The sequence below is a fragment of the Cyprinus carpio genome, chromosome B18 (genome assembly GCF_018340385.1).
Source record: "Cyprinus carpio isolate SPL01 chromosome B18, ASM1834038v1, whole genome shotgun sequence".
In the NCBI taxonomy this organism is placed as follows: Eukaryota; Metazoa; Chordata; class Actinopteri; order Cypriniformes; family Cyprinidae; genus Cyprinus; species Cyprinus carpio.
The window spans coordinates 12,668,242-12,688,070 of record NC_056614.1 but is presented as its reverse complement, the minus strand read 5'-3'; the positions used below and the strand labels follow the sequence as shown (position 1 = coordinate 12,688,070).

Here is a 19,829-nt window from a genome sequence, read left to right as displayed (position 1 = left end):
CGGAGCGCGTAACCCTTACCATACAGGATTCCAGAAAGTGTACACAGACCACCGTGCACACTTACCAATACGTGGATTTTAGGAAAGTGCGCAAAGTGTTCACGTGCACACTGACCACCATGTGGCTTTCAGAAAGTACACAGAGCTTAGCGTGTGTACCTAAAGGTTCCTGAACCGCACGGGAGAGGCAAGCTCGAATTTTATAAACCTCTAGCGAGGGGAGCATCACCTGAGGCAGCATATACAAGAAGACTTCTGTAACTGCCACCTTCACTTCCCGCTGGATGCGACAGCACCTAAGCGGCCAGGAGACCCCTCAGGGTGACCTGGCCGGACATCCATGAAATTCCCTGCAGTGCTGTGCCAGGCCTGATGATCAAGGAGGCTCCCGCAGAAACCTGTGATCTCAGCCGCCTAATACCGGAACATGAAGCCGGATGGCTGGTGCTGACGAGTGTTTAGTAAACACTGTAACTGAGCACTGCAAAGGAAACTCACAGAGTTTATTAGTAGACACATAACCACCAGCAATTTACACATAAGTATATACAGAAAGGGTTATTTTTATACTCCCACCCTCCTGCGCTGGAGCCCCGCTCAAGGGGCGCCTCCTTTTAGTCCGGACCATCAGTAAGGTGGTTGCTATGAACATAGAACCAGCCAAAAACATTATAGGTCCAGCATAGGAGACTGTTATGCGTTAGAGGTTTCCACCTAACCTCGATCAGGTGGAGAGCTGGTGGTTACAGGGGAATTAGGAAGGGGAGGATAAAAGCAGAAGTTAAAAATCCCTAAAGGGAACGAGTAGATACCTCAGTATCACTCTGACTCAGACGAGAACGCTGCCTCGTCTGGATCACATCCCTTAGGTTCTGCTTACCCCCTTGTGACCCACAATTCCTCTTAACCCTGCCCGCAGGTGGGGGAGGAGCGTGAGTCGCGACACTAGCCTTCTGTGCCCGTCTTTGATCCTCAGATCGAGACAGGCCAGGACCCCTATGTTGTTCGGGCTCAGACCTGGACCTTCGTGGAACGAAGGATCTGAAAGCAGCGTAGTGCGCCTTCGTCTCCCCGAACTTCTTGATCACCGTCTCAACGGAAATACCGAAAAGTTCAGAAGGCGAAACCTGAGCATCGAGAAGAAAGCCTTTTCTTTCTTCCCGATGTCTGCCAGGTTCATCCACAGATGTCTCTCCGCCACCACCATGGCCGCCATAGTCCTGCGCTTGGCAGAGGCGGCCTGCTTGGTAGCCCGGAGAGAGGCCTGTGGTGCGGCGCAGCTCGGCTACCTGATCAAGAAAAAGGCCTTCGCCTCTATCCAGGTCTCTCAGCAGATCAGTCTGATATGCTTGAAGCATTTATTTTGTAATAAAGCCACAGCCTGACCTGCTGCTGCGTATGCCTTGCCATTTAAGCAAGATGCATTGCTTGAAGGGGCTTAGATGGCAAGGAGGGAAATTAAGAAAGGATGTCACCCCCAAACAAATAAATCCGAAAATAAAATGGCCACTCTCACATAGCCGTTTTCGCGCATCGCCTCGATGTCGGCAAAACTCTTATGCTGAAACCGATGGATTCGAAAAGAAAATGGCCTCTTACATTTCCTTTCGATCTCTGTATGGAGATCAGGCAGAAATGGAAGGCTCACCTGAGCTGGAGGGCTATGGTCGGAAAGATAACGCTCATCGAGGTGCGATCCATAAACTCCAACAGCTCTACATACGCAGGGCAGGAGAATTGAGAAGGCTCAGCCTCAGCTTCTTCACCATCCTCAAATATCTCCTGCTTTTCCTGGGTAAAAACCCAGCAGAGCACTAACCTCAGTATCAAAAAGTGTTAAAGATATAACATCATCCTCCCGAGGCTCTCTCTCGTCCGCCGCCATTTTGAGCGCGAAAGGGAAAGTCCCTCTTTAAACCATTCAGACAGATCCACCTGAAATTCTCACGAGCTCATTCTCCTCCGTGCCTCAGCAACGGCGGGTCCTGAACTGCGGGAAGCAGATGGCTGCCTTCCTTTTTTTTTTTTTTTTCGGAAAGAGAGACGAACGAGAGCGGAGCTTTTTTCTTGAAAAAATGCTCGCAATGCACGCAGATTGCCTCCTCAAAGACATCGCGTGCGTGCTCTTTACCCAAACAAATCACGTAAAGATCGTGTGTGTCATCAGGTGTCAAATAACGCAGACACGGATGCATACATTGTCTAAACGCTTGCTAGTAGTCGCCATGATAGACAGAGAAAGAGCGCTCTTACCGGCTTCTTTCAGATGCACGCTTCAAACAAAACAGTCAGTGAAGACGAAGAAGAGAATGACGTGTTTTCCCGATGCCTGGTTTTATAGTCGCACCGGTAGTGACGTCAGAGGCTGTCGCCGGCCAACTCGTTGGTGTTTTTTTCATTTGTATGCTTCAGACACGGGTCACGACGAGGTGTTCCCCATAGCGACCCCTAGAGGACGCAGTTCGAAGTTCCCTTGAAAGGGAACCGGTAGGCTTGAGACTGTCCCATAGACTGCCAAATAAATAACAGTGTCAAGGTCCAGGAAAGTATGAAAAGCATCGTCAGAATACTCCATCTACCATCAGTGATTCAACCGTAATGTTATGAAGCAACAAGAATACTTTTTGTACACAAAGAAAACAAAAATAACAACTTTATTCAACAATTCCTCTCCTCTGTCTCTCTACGGGTTTGGAACGATATGGGGGTAAGTGATTAATGACAAAATTTTCATCTTGCGGTGGAGTAACCCTATAATGATAACCCTTTAAAGTGTTCCTGTGGCTCAGTGGTAGAGCATTGCATTAGCAGCGCAAAAGGTTGTGGGTTTGATTCCCAGGGAACACATGTTAGGTAAAAAATGTTAGCCTGAATGCACTGTAAGTCGCTTTGGATAAAAGTCTCTGCTATTGTAAATTTAATGATGAATTTAATTAATATATTTAAAAAATGAAATTCCAATTTCCATTATGAGTAAGAGTTTAAAATTATGCATTGTAATGAAAATGCAAAGAAATTAACACAAGCACTGTATTTGTAGTGTTTATTAAAATACATAATTTAAATTTCATTTAAAATTTTACTCATTAAATTTTACTATTAATGTTTTTATTATACTGATGTATTCAAACAAATGAATTCAAAATAATAATAATTCACATAAAATGCATATACATAATTGTTTCTTTAACTATCCAACACAGACTGCACTAAATCTCTTTTTCTGTCATTCCAATTAATATTCATCATCCTGTGGGACATGGCCAATTCAATTCAAATTCATCTTATTTGTACATTTTGATTGTATTAAGTGCTCACTGGTTCCCTCTCGACAGCTGACTGACCTCAGTGCCTGTTGACAATCATCCTCTGTGTCACACTTGAATAATTTCTCGTCTTCTGGGTGAGGCTGCGCAAACACTGGCTTGTCTTATGCTCTCATGCTGTCAACGGGTGGTACACCACAAACTAATGTTTATTTAAAATGTCTCGCCATTGTATTACTCCAAGAGCTCTGAACGTTCTCTCACCACTGGGGTGACCCATCATTTTAAGAGGGGTTTGTACACCCCTGCCTGTACATATCCAGGCGGCATCGACCCGGCAAGGCCCAGGCTTTTGTATTCCATGGCACAGCCGACAGATCTTTTCTGCATATAAAATGTGTCAGGAAGTATATAATTAATGTTAATGTCTGATCGAAAAGTGGGTTTGTTAAATCATCCGCTCATTACAATTAACTGGCATGAATGTATTGACATAAAATGCATTTCTGACATAAATTCCCTTGTGTTTTCATACCATCAGCTGTAAAACAGAATGGTTGCTCTCCCCTCTAAATGATTAATTACTTGAAGCTTGAATGACTTTGCCTATACATTATTCATCAGTATATAAATCAGTTGTTTCCAACACAATAGAAAGGACTTTGTCAGATGCATATTTGATCATGCGCTCCAGATTGCACAGAGATCCATCTGTTCAATGTACATGTGCTGATGCCATTGGCCGCATGTCCAAATGTTTAATATACCCACACAATTCCAAATAGTTGCTAGGCTTTTTGGAAGTGAACCCAGATGGAAAAGTCCTACAGAGAATTGGTTCTCAAGGGAGGATGGAAAGAGAGGCTATATAATGAAATGACATTTAAAAGAGCCACATACAGTAAGAACTGTGAACAAATATGGAAACTATAGGTACATTTTCTGAAGAAAATGTGATGGGTACTATTTTGTCTCAAATTAAATATTTACCATAGCCTCGTGTCTCCATGATATTCTGGTACTGACACATGGCTGGAATGTGCTGTTACATGGTTGCTAGGGTGTTCTGAATGGTTGCTAAGGTGTTTCTAGACAGTTAATGGATTCTTGATGGCTGGGGTGAAAAGCACCAAAAGACCCCATGTCTCTCTAATACCCTCATCTCGAGATATGACACTCCTTGCTCCTTTTTAAGGCAAATTTGTGGGATTTTTTTTTAGCTTGGTTTTATCTGCCAGGAAGACGATCACTTTGAAAAAGTCTGATAATCTAGAAAATTCAAGCTGCACTCTTTTACCTTCATGCATTTAGCAGACACTTTTTTTTCCCCCCAAAGTGATTTACATTGCATTCAAGATTTGCACATTATCAGTTCATGAATTCCCTGGCAATCAAACCCTTGACCTTGCCAATGCTAGTGACATGCTCTACATGCCTTTGAAATATTATACATATCTGTATTCATATTACTGGTAATATGCAGAAATTTTGCCTGGAAGAAGAAGAAATATATGAGATAATAAAGATGACTGCATCATGATTTAATGGGACATGATTCAAATTCTGTTATCATTTACTCCCCTCTCATGTTGTTTCAAAACCTCTCTGAGTCTCTTTATTCTGCAAAACACAAAATAAGATATTTTGAAGAAATTTCCATGTTTTGTCCGTATAATGAAAGTCAGTGAATCGAAACAAGACTGAACCCCACTGACTTTCTTTGTATGGATAAGAGAAAAAAAAATCTTGGTTACACCTTATAATAAGTACACAGTATAGTACTTAAAAATAATTAGCAAAGTATTTGTTTATAGTTAATCCATGGAATTAATTAGCTGATTATATTGAATTTGTACTCAATGAGATTATCAATGAGATTATTTTCTGTACCTGTAAATGTTACTTACAAATATATAAATATATAAACAATGAGATCAGTCTAATTTTAAACCATACTCTGTTGTTAATGTCCATGAAAGCATTAAAATATAATTAATTAATAATAAAGAAATATCTATATGTAAAGTAAATCGATACACATTTATCCCTATAATATATTAGGAATACTTGCTATTATACAATGAATGTCTAATAAATGTATGTTCAAAGCACATAATTAATAGCAATTTAGTATTTTTTATGAAACAATAAGGTGAGAACTTTTACTTCTAATAACCATAACAACTCCTTTGTTGTAACAAAGGATAACAAACAGTAACTCTTTAAAAAAGAGCTTATTAAACAATAATAATTTGTTAATTAAAGTGACAAAGTACGTAATGTATTGATTTTTAAACTATGAATTAACAATAAACAAATAGTTTGAGAATTATTTATAAGCACTTTGCTATTGTATACTTATACTTTTACCAGTATCTTCTTTTGTGTTATAATTCCTCATGTAATTCCAAAGTCAAACAGGTTTGGAATTACATGAGGGTGAATAAATAATTAAATTTTTGGGTGAAATATCTCTTTAAATAGTGGTGCATGTTTCAAATATGTGTGCACTTCACTATTTGTTCAAAGAACAGCAGTGACTTACAAAAGCTTCATGTATAAATTACAGCACAGAAAAATGTCCCTTGTTTTGTTTTATGTACAATGACAGGAAGACATGTCAAACAACAAGCATACATGCACTCATGCACAGAACCAAGAACTCAATTTGTCCACCAAGCCTATTTTTCCCCTCTTACCCCCTCACAATCTCTCTCTCCCTCCTTCCCTCACAGCCCACCCTGCTCTGAGCCATAATGGTACATGCCATTAGAAAGCACATCTTGAGCAAGGAGGGGGTCTCTGCCTCGCCAAAGAGGCTACGTTAGAGCCACATAAACACATTCACAGATGTGTCTCCATGCGTTCTGACAGCCCGACTGAGCCAAGACCGCCACACTGAATGAAGACTGAGAAATCAGGGGGAGAGACGAAGAACAACCACCAAGCAAATTATCACACCATTACTGCAGGGTCTTGCCCACATCCCTCTCTCTTGGATTGTGAGCTTGAGTGAGAGCACGTCTGACAGGGAAGAGAGGAAAACGGGGGAGATCTCCCGACAGATTCGTCCCCAATTACAGCCCATGTTTCCAGTTTGATCCAGAAGCCACAGCACAAACAAATCCAGGGTTGCTCTGACCAAAAATAAATAAGAGAAGAGGAGAACAAGAAATCAAGCGAGTCACACAAAGACAAAGAGTGAGAGATGGAGGGATTTTTTTTTTAAATGAATGAAGCATGCAGCAGCATGTGGTGGAAATAACTGCATCTACGTAAGGTAAGACAAACCTTCTTTGTCTATTCTGTGATAGAGCACAACACAAAAAGGCACACAGATTCTGTGGTGATGAGCAACAACAGAGGCTGAGACTGCTGTTTCTATCTCACGACTGAGAGAGACGGCTGCGTGGATGAGCCCTGGAGAATAAGCCATGCATATGTTAAGATGTACACGGAGATGAGCTTGTGACAGAGACCTGAGGCAAGCCTGAAAAAAAAAGATTCACTCGTAATCCGTACAGAGCTCAAAGAGCACCGTGGTGTCAGCTAGAAAGACTCAATCACCAGCTGGGAACCTTGGGAAACAGTCGTGTTTGTGTATATATTCATGAGTCAATGCTCAGTATGGATCTGTTTTGCTTCTGTTGGATCTCTTGACAATAATGTACGTAGCTTAGACTTAAAATGTAGGAATTTTAACATTGCAACTCACCACTTTAAGGATATTTAATCTAGGTTGTCTGCGGTTCATTTTATATTCAGTTGCATGCATCTAGACAAAATAAGTGGCAGTTTAATATGCATGTCTTATCTGCGATGCAAAGATAACCACACACGTATCATAACAAAGAAGTGTCAACACTAATGCCAGTTCACTGCTGCGGCCATGCAGCTCTGCCACTTCTAATCTACACCTGGGTATTAGTGTTCAGTCATTAACAGCTTAGTTTAGGGCCCCTCCCCCCTCCTGATCCAGTGTCACAACAACCCCGCATGCCGAAAAACAACCCCGGGAACAATGCACGGCCAGTGCTTAGCAAAAGCGTGATGCTAATTAGATGGAGAAAGCTTTAACAAAGTCAGTGCCATCAACACACTCTTTTATTGTGTAAAACCCATCTCTGCCAGCTGCTGAAGCAATAACAACCGTAGCTAAATGTGTAAATCATTACATAAGAGCAGGAACGGTGCTGCTCCAGGGCAGGAATATGAAGCCATTAGTAGCAATATCAATGGAAAGTACATCTCTATGAGGATGCGTCTGGGATGGAGTTCCACATTAAGGAACAGATTGGGCAACTCTTACTGGAAAGTTTAGCTCCAATGAGCCTGTTGTGCCATCAAAAAGACAAACAATTAGCAACTGTGAAATGAGAACATACAAGGGAAGTAATGTTATAAGTAATCTTATTTGTCACATATCTTAATTGCAGAATTTTGAGCAAAAATCTCACAGAAAGTAAGTCCTGTCCTTTATCATTATAGACACCACAGTTAACATGAAACGGCACTCACAACCCATTTCACTTGCCTAATAAGATGTATTCCCTAGTGAAACAGGATTTTCAATGGGAGAAATGGGGCACAACTTGATTTTATTGAACTGGGAATTGATTGGATCATAAAAAGCAGGCGCTCTGTTCTACATGAGATTGGATACAGACCTGAATGTGAGATTGCTGTCATTATTGAGGACTTCTTCCATCCACTGGTACCTTGTTGCATTGTAATTCTTTTTTTTATTAATTTTTTTTTATCTATAGTGAGTATAGATTATTTTCACAACTAGAATTGCATTAACACTAACCAGCATTGAATTACTATTGCCAATCATTTCTACACCAGTTAACGTAGTAAGTCTACATTACCTAAAACAGTAGCTTTAAAATAGTATCTATACAAAATGTTAATAATATAATATAATATAATATAATATAATATAATATAATATAATATAATATAATATAATATAATATAATAAAAATCACACAACTAAGCTCATTTGTAAGAGAAAACTGATGTTTAAAATATTATTATATAATTGTAGTATATTACATTGTATGTAATAAACTATACTACCAGATGAACTTTGCTGTTATGCTGTCTCTCTCATGGGAACATTTTTAGCCTGGACTCTGCTTACTGGTGTCAGTACATAGCACTGAGCTCTTGTATTTCACCTTCAGCAATATTAAATACCCACAAACAAAACATGCATACTATATATTCAACACAGTAATCTATAAAACCCCTAAATGACCAACCATAACTCGTGTGATCACAGAGCACTCGAGTAGCAAAGGGACAAACAATACAAGTCAACAATATAATTCTATTCCTCAGACAAATCAGTGCGGCTGCAAGGAATTCAAAAGCAGATTTCAAAAATAAAATAAAAAGTCCTGCGGGTGAAATTCACAGTGTTTCTGCTGAAAACAGTTCTGACGTAGGCATTTGAAAGCACACTGCTGGAGCTGCTTGCTGCAGGCGCTCTTGCCCTCCCTCACACACACTTGTGTGCACTTTCACACAAGTTTACACACCTCTTGCTCACATGCGTACGATTTGTTCATGTAATAGACGAAGACTCTGTTTCAAACCGCAAGTGTTATGTCCCGTTTCGCTCAGGAAAACAAACATAAAAAACAGTTTTCACGTGTCACACAGGCAAGGTTAGTTTGCCGAGGGACTCTAAGCTCTTGAAAGACTATAAAGCAATTCACAATCCCATCTAAATCTCCATGCCATGAATATTAACCAGTACAATTGTTCCCTGAGTGGCACTACCATGGCTGCATACTTCATTCATCCCGACACTACCACAAAGAGCTACACACCGCTATGGTCAGATCTGCTCTGTACCAGCTCGCGGTGCCCGAAGTTGAGCGCTAACACCCATAGCTCTCTCTCAATGGTCGGCTAATGAACAGCTGAGAAACAGAATAGGGAAGAAGGAAGAGAGGAAAAAGGCAGGAAAACAGATTGCCAGGCCTCAGGCTGGGCTGTTATTCTGCCTTCTTGAATTCAGCACTGTGGGGCTTTGAGCTTGTGTTTGGCTGCCATCTCTGGCCCACTTTAGTCGTGCATTCATAGACACACACAGAAACACACTCCCATTACTGAACCATAACACCCCCAGGGACAGCAGCTGTTACCCCCGGAAGAGCTCGGCTCATAGTAGCAGAAGAGCTAAGAAGCTAAAGTGCGAATGCCAGGCCATATTTCCTCAGTGAGGGTCTCACGTGGCCACCCACCCTCCATGTGCCAGACAACTTCATCTATTCATGCTGTATATGGCTCACCTTTTTCTAAATGATTTTTGGCAGCTGTACAGTAATGGCGGGATCCTATTATGTAAGGTAATGATTGCGTGTATGTGTGAATGTGAAGTGAACAACCATCATAAGACGACTGACATGCATCATTTACTCTCCTTTATTCTGTACAAAAGATGTTTAACATTTTCTGTGGAATACAAAATATATATTTTTTAAATATTTATTTCCATTCAATGGAAGTCAGAGCGGCTTTCATTATATGGAAAAAAGCACTAAGACATTTTTTTTTTTTTAAATATCTTCTTTTGTATTTCACAGAAAAACACCACTGAGGTTTGGAATGACCATCCCTTTTATATGCAATTGCTGATTTTTAAAATTTTTCCTCTATGATATGTAGAAAAAAAGAAAGTCAAATAGATTTGAAAAACCATCCTTTAAAGTGTAAATTTTTCCAATTAATCCATCTTATTTTCTTACTATATAAAGTTTTGACGTGTTACCTTGGTGATATTTCATTACTTTTTGACAACATTAACATTAAAGGGACTGTCCCATAAACTGCCAAAGGTCCAGGTGTCAAGGTCCAGGAAAGTATGAAAAGCATCATCAGAATAGTCTATCTGCCATCAGTGACTCAACCATAACGTTATGAAGCGACAAGAATACTTTTTGTACACGAAGAAAAGAAAATGACGCGCTGCATTGATGTGCTGTTTTCTTTCAAATTAAAGCGTAAATAAATGACACAGAAGAACGTAAGCCACATACAGAGGAGAGGAATTGTTGAATAAAGTCGTTATTTTTGTTTTCTTCTTGTACAAAAAGTATTTTCATCACTTCATAATGTTACGGTTGAATAACTGATGGCAGATGGACTATTCTGACAATGCTTTTCATACTTTCCTGGACCTTGACACTGTTATTTATTTGGCAGTCTATGGGACAGTCTCAAGCCTCCCAGTTTTCATCCAAAATATCTTAAATTGTGTTCCGATGATGAACAAAGCTTTTACGGGTTTGGAACGACATGGGGGTAAGTGAATAAAGACAAAATTTTCATTTTGGGATGGAGTATCCCTTTAAATATGCAAAAAAAAAAAAAAATGCTTTAATGCAAAGTTATGCAAACTCATACCCTCTGACCAGTACAGGACTTTTGCTAATTCTGCAGTCAGCTAATTCTGTGCATCTTCAGCAGGAATATTTTTTTCTCTAAACCATGTTTACCAGAATAGATCAAATTAGTCACGAATGATTCATACAGGTCATGTTCTTGCATTCAAAAAAAAAATAAAAATTGAAACCTTTCAACACTAAACGTAGTTCAATTAGAATCCTGAAGAAACAGGTAATGCAACAACACAAGATTTCTGTCTTATATGTAGAATAAAACACAGAGAGAGAGAGAGAGAGAGAGAGAGAGAGAGAGAGAGAGAAAGACTTAATCCTTGAATGTTCCCTGCATGAACTGTCTCTAAAATGAGTGATTTCACTAAGTGGAGAGAATGTTCAGAGCACAAATCCTGTCTATTCTTACTCTCTTACTGCTGAAAAGTCTGAACCATACCATATAAATGTCTATAAAGACACTATGTACTATACAGCGTTCTTGATGAGAATGCAAAAGGAGCACCAAGAGCCATGAGGGGATAATAAGCAAATGACCTTTAAAAACAATAAAGTCTCCCTTTAGTAAATCTAATTCTGCTAAGTATCTGTCCTCCGTGTGCGTCCTCTGGAACAGCAGTAATACATAGAGCCCCCTCCCCACCTGTGCTGTTCCGTCTGGCAGCAGCCCCCAGTCCCTCAACAGCAGCTGCTGCTGTGCTCACGATACGAGCACTGTGAAATATCTGAGACCAATCAGATTTTCTAATCCTGCAGATTCACTACATAGTGACCATGACCATTTCATCTCTGGACTCTGGAAGAGCATTCATATTTAATTTGAGTCTTCAGTCATATCTTTCTTACAGTATGAAACAGGATTGACACAGCAAAGCGCTTGGCTTTAATGATTTGGCTGCTGTTTGGGAAATTCAGTTTTGCTGAATACAGAATAATTCCCATTGTTGTTTGACCTCTTGCATTATATGACTTGTACTTTGTGCAATTATTTTTAATTAATAATAGTAATGATATTATAGTTAATAAATATTTCAACTGATTAAAACGTATTTTAAATGAAATATTTTCTCATTATCATTGTGAGATGTTATTGACTTAATGCTATTATTATTCAGCATTCGATTAATCATGGTCTTACTAGTGCCACAGTAATTCTTGCTGATCAACATGTTATATTATCTCATCTCTGTGAAATTTAATATATAACAATGCAACAAACCTGCCTTTTAAAATAGTATTCATAATTGTGCAGCAGAACCACTTGAACTCCAGAAAGAGGTTTTGTGTTTGTCATCGGGTTGCTTTTTGTAGTAGTTTCTCTAATGACCTGCTAGTTAAAGTAGTTACAGATAGCCTCTTTAAAGCTCTTGTGTGCTGTCGAGCATGCTGTTATGAATTACTGCTCTTCTTTTGTATAATAATCTGGACAGAACATTGCAGATCTCATCAGCGTCAACTGGCTGGCTGGGTAGTGTCTAATGCGACACTATGCTGCTTTCAGCTGCCTCTGGGTTTTGTTTTCACTGAGCAGGATTCGTGACCTGTAACGGACCTTGCATGTCTCTGACAGATAAAATGATGAAACTAGATAGTATTTAGTATGTTAACGATTTAACAAGATATTAAACCAGAGATTAAACACTGCTTCATCAATAAGATGACACTATACTCTTGCCTTGGGCTTCAATTATCAGTTTAAAAATAGATTTAGTCAACCTCAGCCTCCTTAGCTTTGAATTAAATCGTGCTCTTTCACGTTGAGGTAGGGACTCAATTACTATTTGAGCTACTCAAATGTGAATATGCCAAAAAAAGATACTGTATTCACTATGAATAACTTAAATCGCTCTTTAATGCTGGTTAATTCAAACTCTATACTATAGCTGCTTGCCAAAAATGATCTAATTTTGGCCACTGTGTTATTTTCAACCTAGGATAATTAAAAACACATGCCTACCTACGTTTTTATAAAAATAATATTATAAAAATATATATAATAATAAATTATTATAAATGTTTTAAATATAGCTGGAAACCGCCTTGTGTGTGTGTGTGTGTGTGTGTGTGTGTGTATATATATATATATATATATATATATATACACACACACACAAGGCGGTTTCCAGCTGAAATGAACATTATGAACATATCTTTACAACAACTTTTCACACAAATTATGATTATAGAGGCAGGTTATTGATTGAAAAAGACTTATTTTCAATTCAAATTAATACATTTTAAAGTTTGAATCTCATAAGGATTTCTACATGAATGGCTTTTCTGATGTAGTAAAAATGCTCTGTAACTCACCTGGTACTACCCTTGAAATTCAAATCGCAATAAAAGAGGTCCCACCCTTGGACATTTTAAGCAAGCTAAAATGCCATGTTTGTTTCTGCAAATGTGTTTTTATCTTATGCTTGCTTTTGTCGGTTTAGGGTAGGTGGTTATTTTCAAATGCTAAACCGTTAAGCTTGTAGCGCCCCTCACTGGACTGGATTTCATTACCGAACTTTGGCGATTCATATAACACCCAAACTAACAAAACATTTCCAGATTAATTTATTTTGTTTTGGATAAAACTGATTGTGTTTTAGCGCCACTCACTAAACATTTCTCTATGTAAGTGTTGTGAAATACACAAGAAGCAATGTAATATATTTTTGCAAAAACTTTGCCACAGCCACATGCCAATGAGCCTGGATTGGTAATTTTACTACAGTACACACATAAACTCATGATAAAGAAGTAAATGATGACACATTGCAATATCAGCATTAAAGGGTTAGTTCACCCAAAAATGATAATAAGCCCATAAATTACTCACCCTCAAGTCATCCTAGGTGTGTATAACTTTTTGCTTTCAGACGAATCCAAGTCGGAGTTATATTAAAAATGGTCCTTTATCTTTCAAGCTGTTTAATGTCACTCAGCGGGTGTTGCAGTGCATCAGTCCAAAAGAAGTGAAATAAAAAGCACCCATCCTTAATAAAAAACATGTCTCACACAACTCCGGGAGGTGAATAAAGGTCTCCAGTAGCGAAATGGAATTTAATTCAATATGAACAATGGCACAGTTTGAGTGAGCCAGTTCAAATATAGAAAAATAGATATTGTGCAGACCCAAATGGGTTATGCATCACAGTGATCATGGTGAAATTTACAACATTAGTAATGTGTACAGACATCCTTATGAGCCAGAGGGTTCGCAGTAGCTTACACATTCACTTTGAGCTGATCTATTTTCTGCCTTGGCTTGGTGTTTCACACACTGCCCTGAGAAAGTATGTGTGTTTTTTACATGGCTCTCTGGAATATTTCATCCTGATTGGTCAGTAGCGGCATTCTGCAGTAAGATATTTTGGTATGATGACGCTGAGCTGTAAAATGCATCTGATTAGAAAATGGATTTTGCTATGCAGGAAAGACGTGGTCAGTAGAAGGCAGTTATATGTCATTCTTTGAACAAACACAGATAGCTAGTAAATAACTCTGCTTATGCTTGGCTGGTGGATCTGTGACCCTCTTTCCTTATAGAAACAAGCAGCAGAGCATGTTAAGCATCTCACACTTGCAACTTTTGAGAAAAAAAGGGAGTTTTTTTGCAAACTTTTTAAGTGTGATCGCATTTACATTTAAAGTACAGTGAAATTTCGCAGGTGAAATCCAGTAATTTCAATGAGAATTCACACATAAGGGTGAAAACCATGATTTCACTCATGTTCAAGTTGGTCACTCGAATTAGCTACATTAGCTATGTTTCCATCCAAAGTTTAAAATTTAAATATTACATAAAACATTTGCGAATAAAACACTGTTTCCATCCAGCAAGACGAAAAGCACAAAATCATCACTTTCTGATAAACTGCCACCAAATATCACTAAGAAAAAGTTAATTTGCCGCAGTACGAGCCACTGTTGGTCTTTTTCATATATAATAAATTACTTGCACCACAGAGCACTCAGATAAAATGCAATAAACATTGTCATGTTATTTTTTGGGCCCGAATCGGTACACACATGTAGCACACCATTACCTACAAAAAAGTCTCTTGGTACAATGACGTAGAATGAGGAACACCTGGTGGTGTTTAGTCTGAGGTACGGGGCCGCTGGGTAATGTAGTCCATGAGAATATCAGTACTCAGGTGAAGGTGCCCTCTGGTGGCCGTCGGAGAGAGCCACAGAGGCCTGGGTCGTAACAGTGTCGTTAAATTGCGAAGATCGTGAGTTTTAGTCAAAGGGCGTGTCCCTGGCGGCCTGACAAATTTTGATATTTCGCCATGAAACAGGAAGTTGCTGTAACTCAGGCAAGCAATGTCCGATCTGCCCCAAACTTCACGTTTAATAAGCGTTCTGTCCTGAACACATACCCATGCCCAAATTCAGTTATAGTCATAGCACCACCTGCTGGCAACAGTAAGTGTCATGGTTAACACTGTTATGGACACCTAGGAATGTGTAAAGTAGTCTGGCAACATGCTTGAAACACACACAAAAAAAATACTAGTAACACTTAACTAAGTGCTAAAGCATGCTATTAATGCAGTGAAACAGGAAGTTACTGTAACTCAGGCATGCAGTGTCAGATCTGCCCCGAATTTAACAAGTTTGATAAGAGTCCTGTCCTGACACATCTACATGCCCGTATTAAGTTATAGTCATAGTGCCACCTGCTGGCAACAGGAAGTGACATGTTTAACACTGTTATGGACTCCTAGCAACATATTAAAAAGTGTCAGCAAGTGTTAAATAGGCTGGCAACATGCTAGAAACATGCTAAAACATGCTAGCAACACATAGCTAAGTGTTAAAGCATGGTATTAATGCAGTGAAACAGGAAGTTGATGCAACTCAGGCATGCAGTGTCCAATCTGCCCGAAACTTAACATGTTTGATGAGAGTCCTTGCCTGAACACATCTACATGCCAAGATTCAGTTGTAGTCATAGCGCCACCTGCTGTTTAACACTGTGATGCACTATTAGCAACACAGTAATATATGCCATTGTGTGCTAAACATGTTCAAACATGCTAGCAACACTTAGCTAAGTGCTAAAGCATGGTATTAACGCCATCAAACAGGAAGTTGTTGTAACTCATTCATACAATGTCCAATCTGCCTCAAACCTCACATTTGATTAGAGTCCTGGCCTGAAGACATCGACATGCTCATATTCAGTTATAGTTTTAGCACCACCTACTGGCAACAGGAAGTGACATGTTTAACACTGTGATGCACTATTAGCAACACAGTAAAATATGCCATGCTAGAAATATGCTCAAACATGCTACCAACCAGAGTTGAGGTACTTGGACTTGGGACTCAGACTCGGGTGGACTCAGGTGGACTCGGACTTGGATATTTTGGATGCAGAATTTTTTTTTTTTTAAATACAGACGAATCCATGTCATGTGTCGTATAAAATAAAATAAAAAAAGTAACAACATAAAATTAATATAAAAAGACATCAATAAACATCTCCCACTTAAACTCAACTGATTAAAAACTACGACTCAACAAGGTGGACTCAGACCCAACACTGCTAGCAACAGTTACTAAGTGCTAAAGCATGCTATTAACACCATGAAACAGTAAGTTTTATAAAAGTTTTATAATAGTTTTATAATAGTTCTGGCCTGAACACATCTAAAGGCCAATATTCAGTTAAAGGGCTGGTACAATGCTGTTTCATGCATTCAGAGATGTTTACACTGTTAAAGAGTTGGATTCTCATGCTAAGCATGGACAAAGTAAAAAAAAAACAATTTGGACCAATGACAAGTTCCGGAGAGTTTTTTTTTTCGATCGTGGCCCTTTATGACGTAAAGGCGAAACTCCTTATATGGGTATTTCCCCCGGAAAAATTTTTCCCGCTCACGCATCGACCGGAGCGAGAGCGAGATCGCGCCCATCAACGAGCTTCATCCAGTGGCAACACTGCACTGGACTTCGGGAAGAATGTCTCCAAAGAAGCTGTTGTAAGGGAAAGATAACTTTGTTCAGCTTCCTAAAGAACCCAGCATTATGCAAACAGTGGATACAGTTTGTTGTTCCAGGGCAGCAATGGAGTTTCACAAGTGTGTTTGTAGATGGACAGTTTATAAACAAGGTCCAGCTTGACACTGGATTTGCACATCATTTGATACTGAAAGATGGAGTGGTCCCAGCTATAAAAGATCCCGGTCATGATTCAGAACTGCAGACGGTAAGTGAAACGGCATCAAATGTCTGTTTTGTTTGCATTCTGCGTTCAAGTGCTTGTCACTCTTTAGCTCCACCCACGGCATGCCTCCAGGAGCTCAGCTTTTTCCGGAGAGAATCGTAAAGCTGTATCTTTCCTTTATAAATATGATAAAACTAAATACTTTTCGGAGATATGAAGGATGCAGTACTACTCTATAGGTACTCAAGATTAATCTGAGATTGGGCCCCCTTTAAAATTATAGCGCTACCTGCTGGCAACAGAAAATAACTTGTATCACACTAACTTAAACATGCAATGTCCGATCTGCCCCAAACTTCACATGTTTGGTAAGAGTCCTGGCCTAAACATGTCTCAAGGCCAATATTCAGTTATAATCATAGTGCCACCTGCTGGCAACAGGAAATTTCTTGTTTTACACTAACTTAAACATGCAATGTCCGATCTACCCCAAACTTCACATGTTTGGTAAGAGTCCTGGCATGAAAACATCTACATGCCAATATTCAGTTATAATCATAGTGCCACCTGTTGGCAGCAGGAAATTTGGCACATATAAATGATTTTACAAGCATATTGGCCGCTGTTCGCTGTTTTCCTATGGCCACCAGGTGGTGGTGAGCCCAGGTGCGAGGGTCCTTTCATCGCTGCTTGCAGCTTTAATGTTTTCATGTATTTTTGTTCACCTGCTGTTTGGAAACGTAGTCGTGAAAGACAGTTTTGGGAGGTAATTATACTAAACCACTTTAATAACAGACTTTGGCTCAGGCATTTCAGAATGACCAAAGCAACATTTCAGATTGGTCTGCTGGTTAGTCCAGTTATGCCGTCCCATACATGCAGTCACATGACCTTTTTGATGCGCATCAAGTAATTTATTTGTTAAATGTATTGGGCTGATATAGACTATATATCTATATCTTGGTGCCTTTTGTCTGCCTCTAATTAGCATAAACACAATCACCATATTAATCATCAGCAATTACAATACAGACAAGATCTATCTATCTATCTATCTATCTATCTATCTATCTATCTATCTATCTATCTATCTATCTATCTATCTATCTATCTATCTATCTATCTATCTATCTATCTATCTATCACCAAGCTTTGTAAAAGGGTGCTACCACCAAAATGTTCACTGACCTGGAAAGCATAGCAACAGTTACTATGTGTCTCTGCTTTGTAATGTCAGCAAAGATGATTTGAACACTAGGGTGGCAGGAGGTTCATAAAATCTTTATACAATACAGACCAAGCTATGCTACAACAAAATATGCTGGTATGTTTTGTCTATTTTCCATTATTGCACAGGTTAAACAAAAACTACAGCTTCAGAACGACTTAACCCCCACAGCTGGCTATCGATTTTACCTACAAAGTGAGATGCTCCTTATCATCTTTAATTTGTTCAACTCCACTTGGCATCTTTTATCTGACTTTTACCGGTGTCTAATGTCCAGTCTCTCCGTGCTGAGATGCAGGGCACATGTGCTTTTGAAATGGCTATTGCAGCTTAATGAATGTCTGAGAAATCCCATTAAGGTCCATCAGTTGCACAAATTATGTTTACAAAGGAGGATTGAGCAGCTGGTGGTAATTTTTCTCCCGAGAAGTGAGCCACCATTGTTGGAAGAATAAAGGGATTTGAAAACCATGTGCAGCGATTCAACAAACATATTTTTTTATGGGTCAAATCACACAATAATTTTTGATCATCTGAGAACATGGCACTCTGTTGGATAAATAGTTTGTACAAAGTTTGCCAAGACCACTGGATGGTCTTACAAAATGATTTGAAAGAATGTGTTGACTGAAAGGCTTCATGTGGTTTAATGACGAGGCGTATGTGGGCTCTGACACTGTTCAGTTGTTCCTTAAATGCTAATTGAGATCGATTCCAATCTAAACCAATTGATTTGTCCGCAGTGAAAACATGTCAGTGGGAATTCTGCTGTACTAAACTAATCCCCCTATGTCTTCGGCAACATACTGTGCTGTTATTGACATGCTAATGTTCGGTGTTAAAGACAGTGAGCTTTTGAGTTAGCATGGGGATTCCCTGCACACCCCGTGCTGGCCCAATGCTTTTTACACCACTGCAGTCATTCTAAATGAGCTACAAAACCCAACTCTGACTAGAGGGAATTACAAAACAAGGACCCATCACTTCTTCTAGCAACAAAGAGAATGGCAGATTTTTTTTCTCCCACCACAGTCTATCTAGAGTCTTTGTATTTAGAGAGAAAAAGCTTGTGAGGCTTGAAAACGCCAATTTGTTTTTTTAGTTTTCCTCCCATCGTGAGCCTACTGCGATACTCATAGGTAATGAGTCTGGTGTGCCAACTATTTGCATAGCCAATTAAACCTCCCTGCCTTCAATAGGGGCACTTTAAGAGGATAATCAGGACTGCATGGTAGGCTGAGACAGGAAGCATGACTCATTTTAGACTATTGGGTTACTGAGAGTCAAACAGTAGCTTGGATTTTGGATTAAGACGTTAGTGATATTTTTTCACTGTTACCAGATAGTGGTGGGGGGTGGGGGTGTTGAACTATAAAAATCTTTTCTTTTTTCAATAATGAAAATGATGAAATCACACATTATAAAACAAAAAAAAATACACAGTATGTAGCATGAAATTGTGGATCTCATTCAGTGTAGAATCAATAAACATACAAATGGCTTCATATCAGGTTAGATTATTCAGGTTATTACAGTCATTACGAGTGATGTTGGTCATTTGACCCATAGCCACATTAGCAAATTATATAAGAGCTATTTTACTCTGGAGGGTGCTTAGTACTAAGAGTGATCTGCCATATATATATATATATATGGAACACGTATTGACCTGTTAACTAAGCTTTTACAACATTGATTTGAATGATTTTCCCATGTCTCCTTTGCTGCTTTTAACCTGCGTTGCTGCAGATAAATAT

At 39.2% G+C, this 19,829-nt stretch overlaps 1 protein-coding gene across 3 annotated transcripts in view; it reads left to right on the top strand.

Annotated features, from left to right (window-relative positions):
* Window positions 1-6,038: 6,038 nt before the first annotated feature.
* The window catches only part of b3gat1a (beta-1,3-glucuronyltransferase 1 (glucuronosyltransferase P) a), an 88,423-nt gene continuing 74,632 nt past the window's right edge, over window positions 6,039-19,829 (top strand). For 2 of the 3 annotated variants that reach the window (XM_042743882.1, XM_042743881.1), the window contains exon 1: window positions 6,039-6,546. The gene's annotated coding sequence lies outside the window, so the exon portion shown is untranslated. The remainder of the gene's footprint in view (window positions 6,547-19,829) is intronic. The other variant, XM_042743883.1, reaches the window with a different exon arrangement.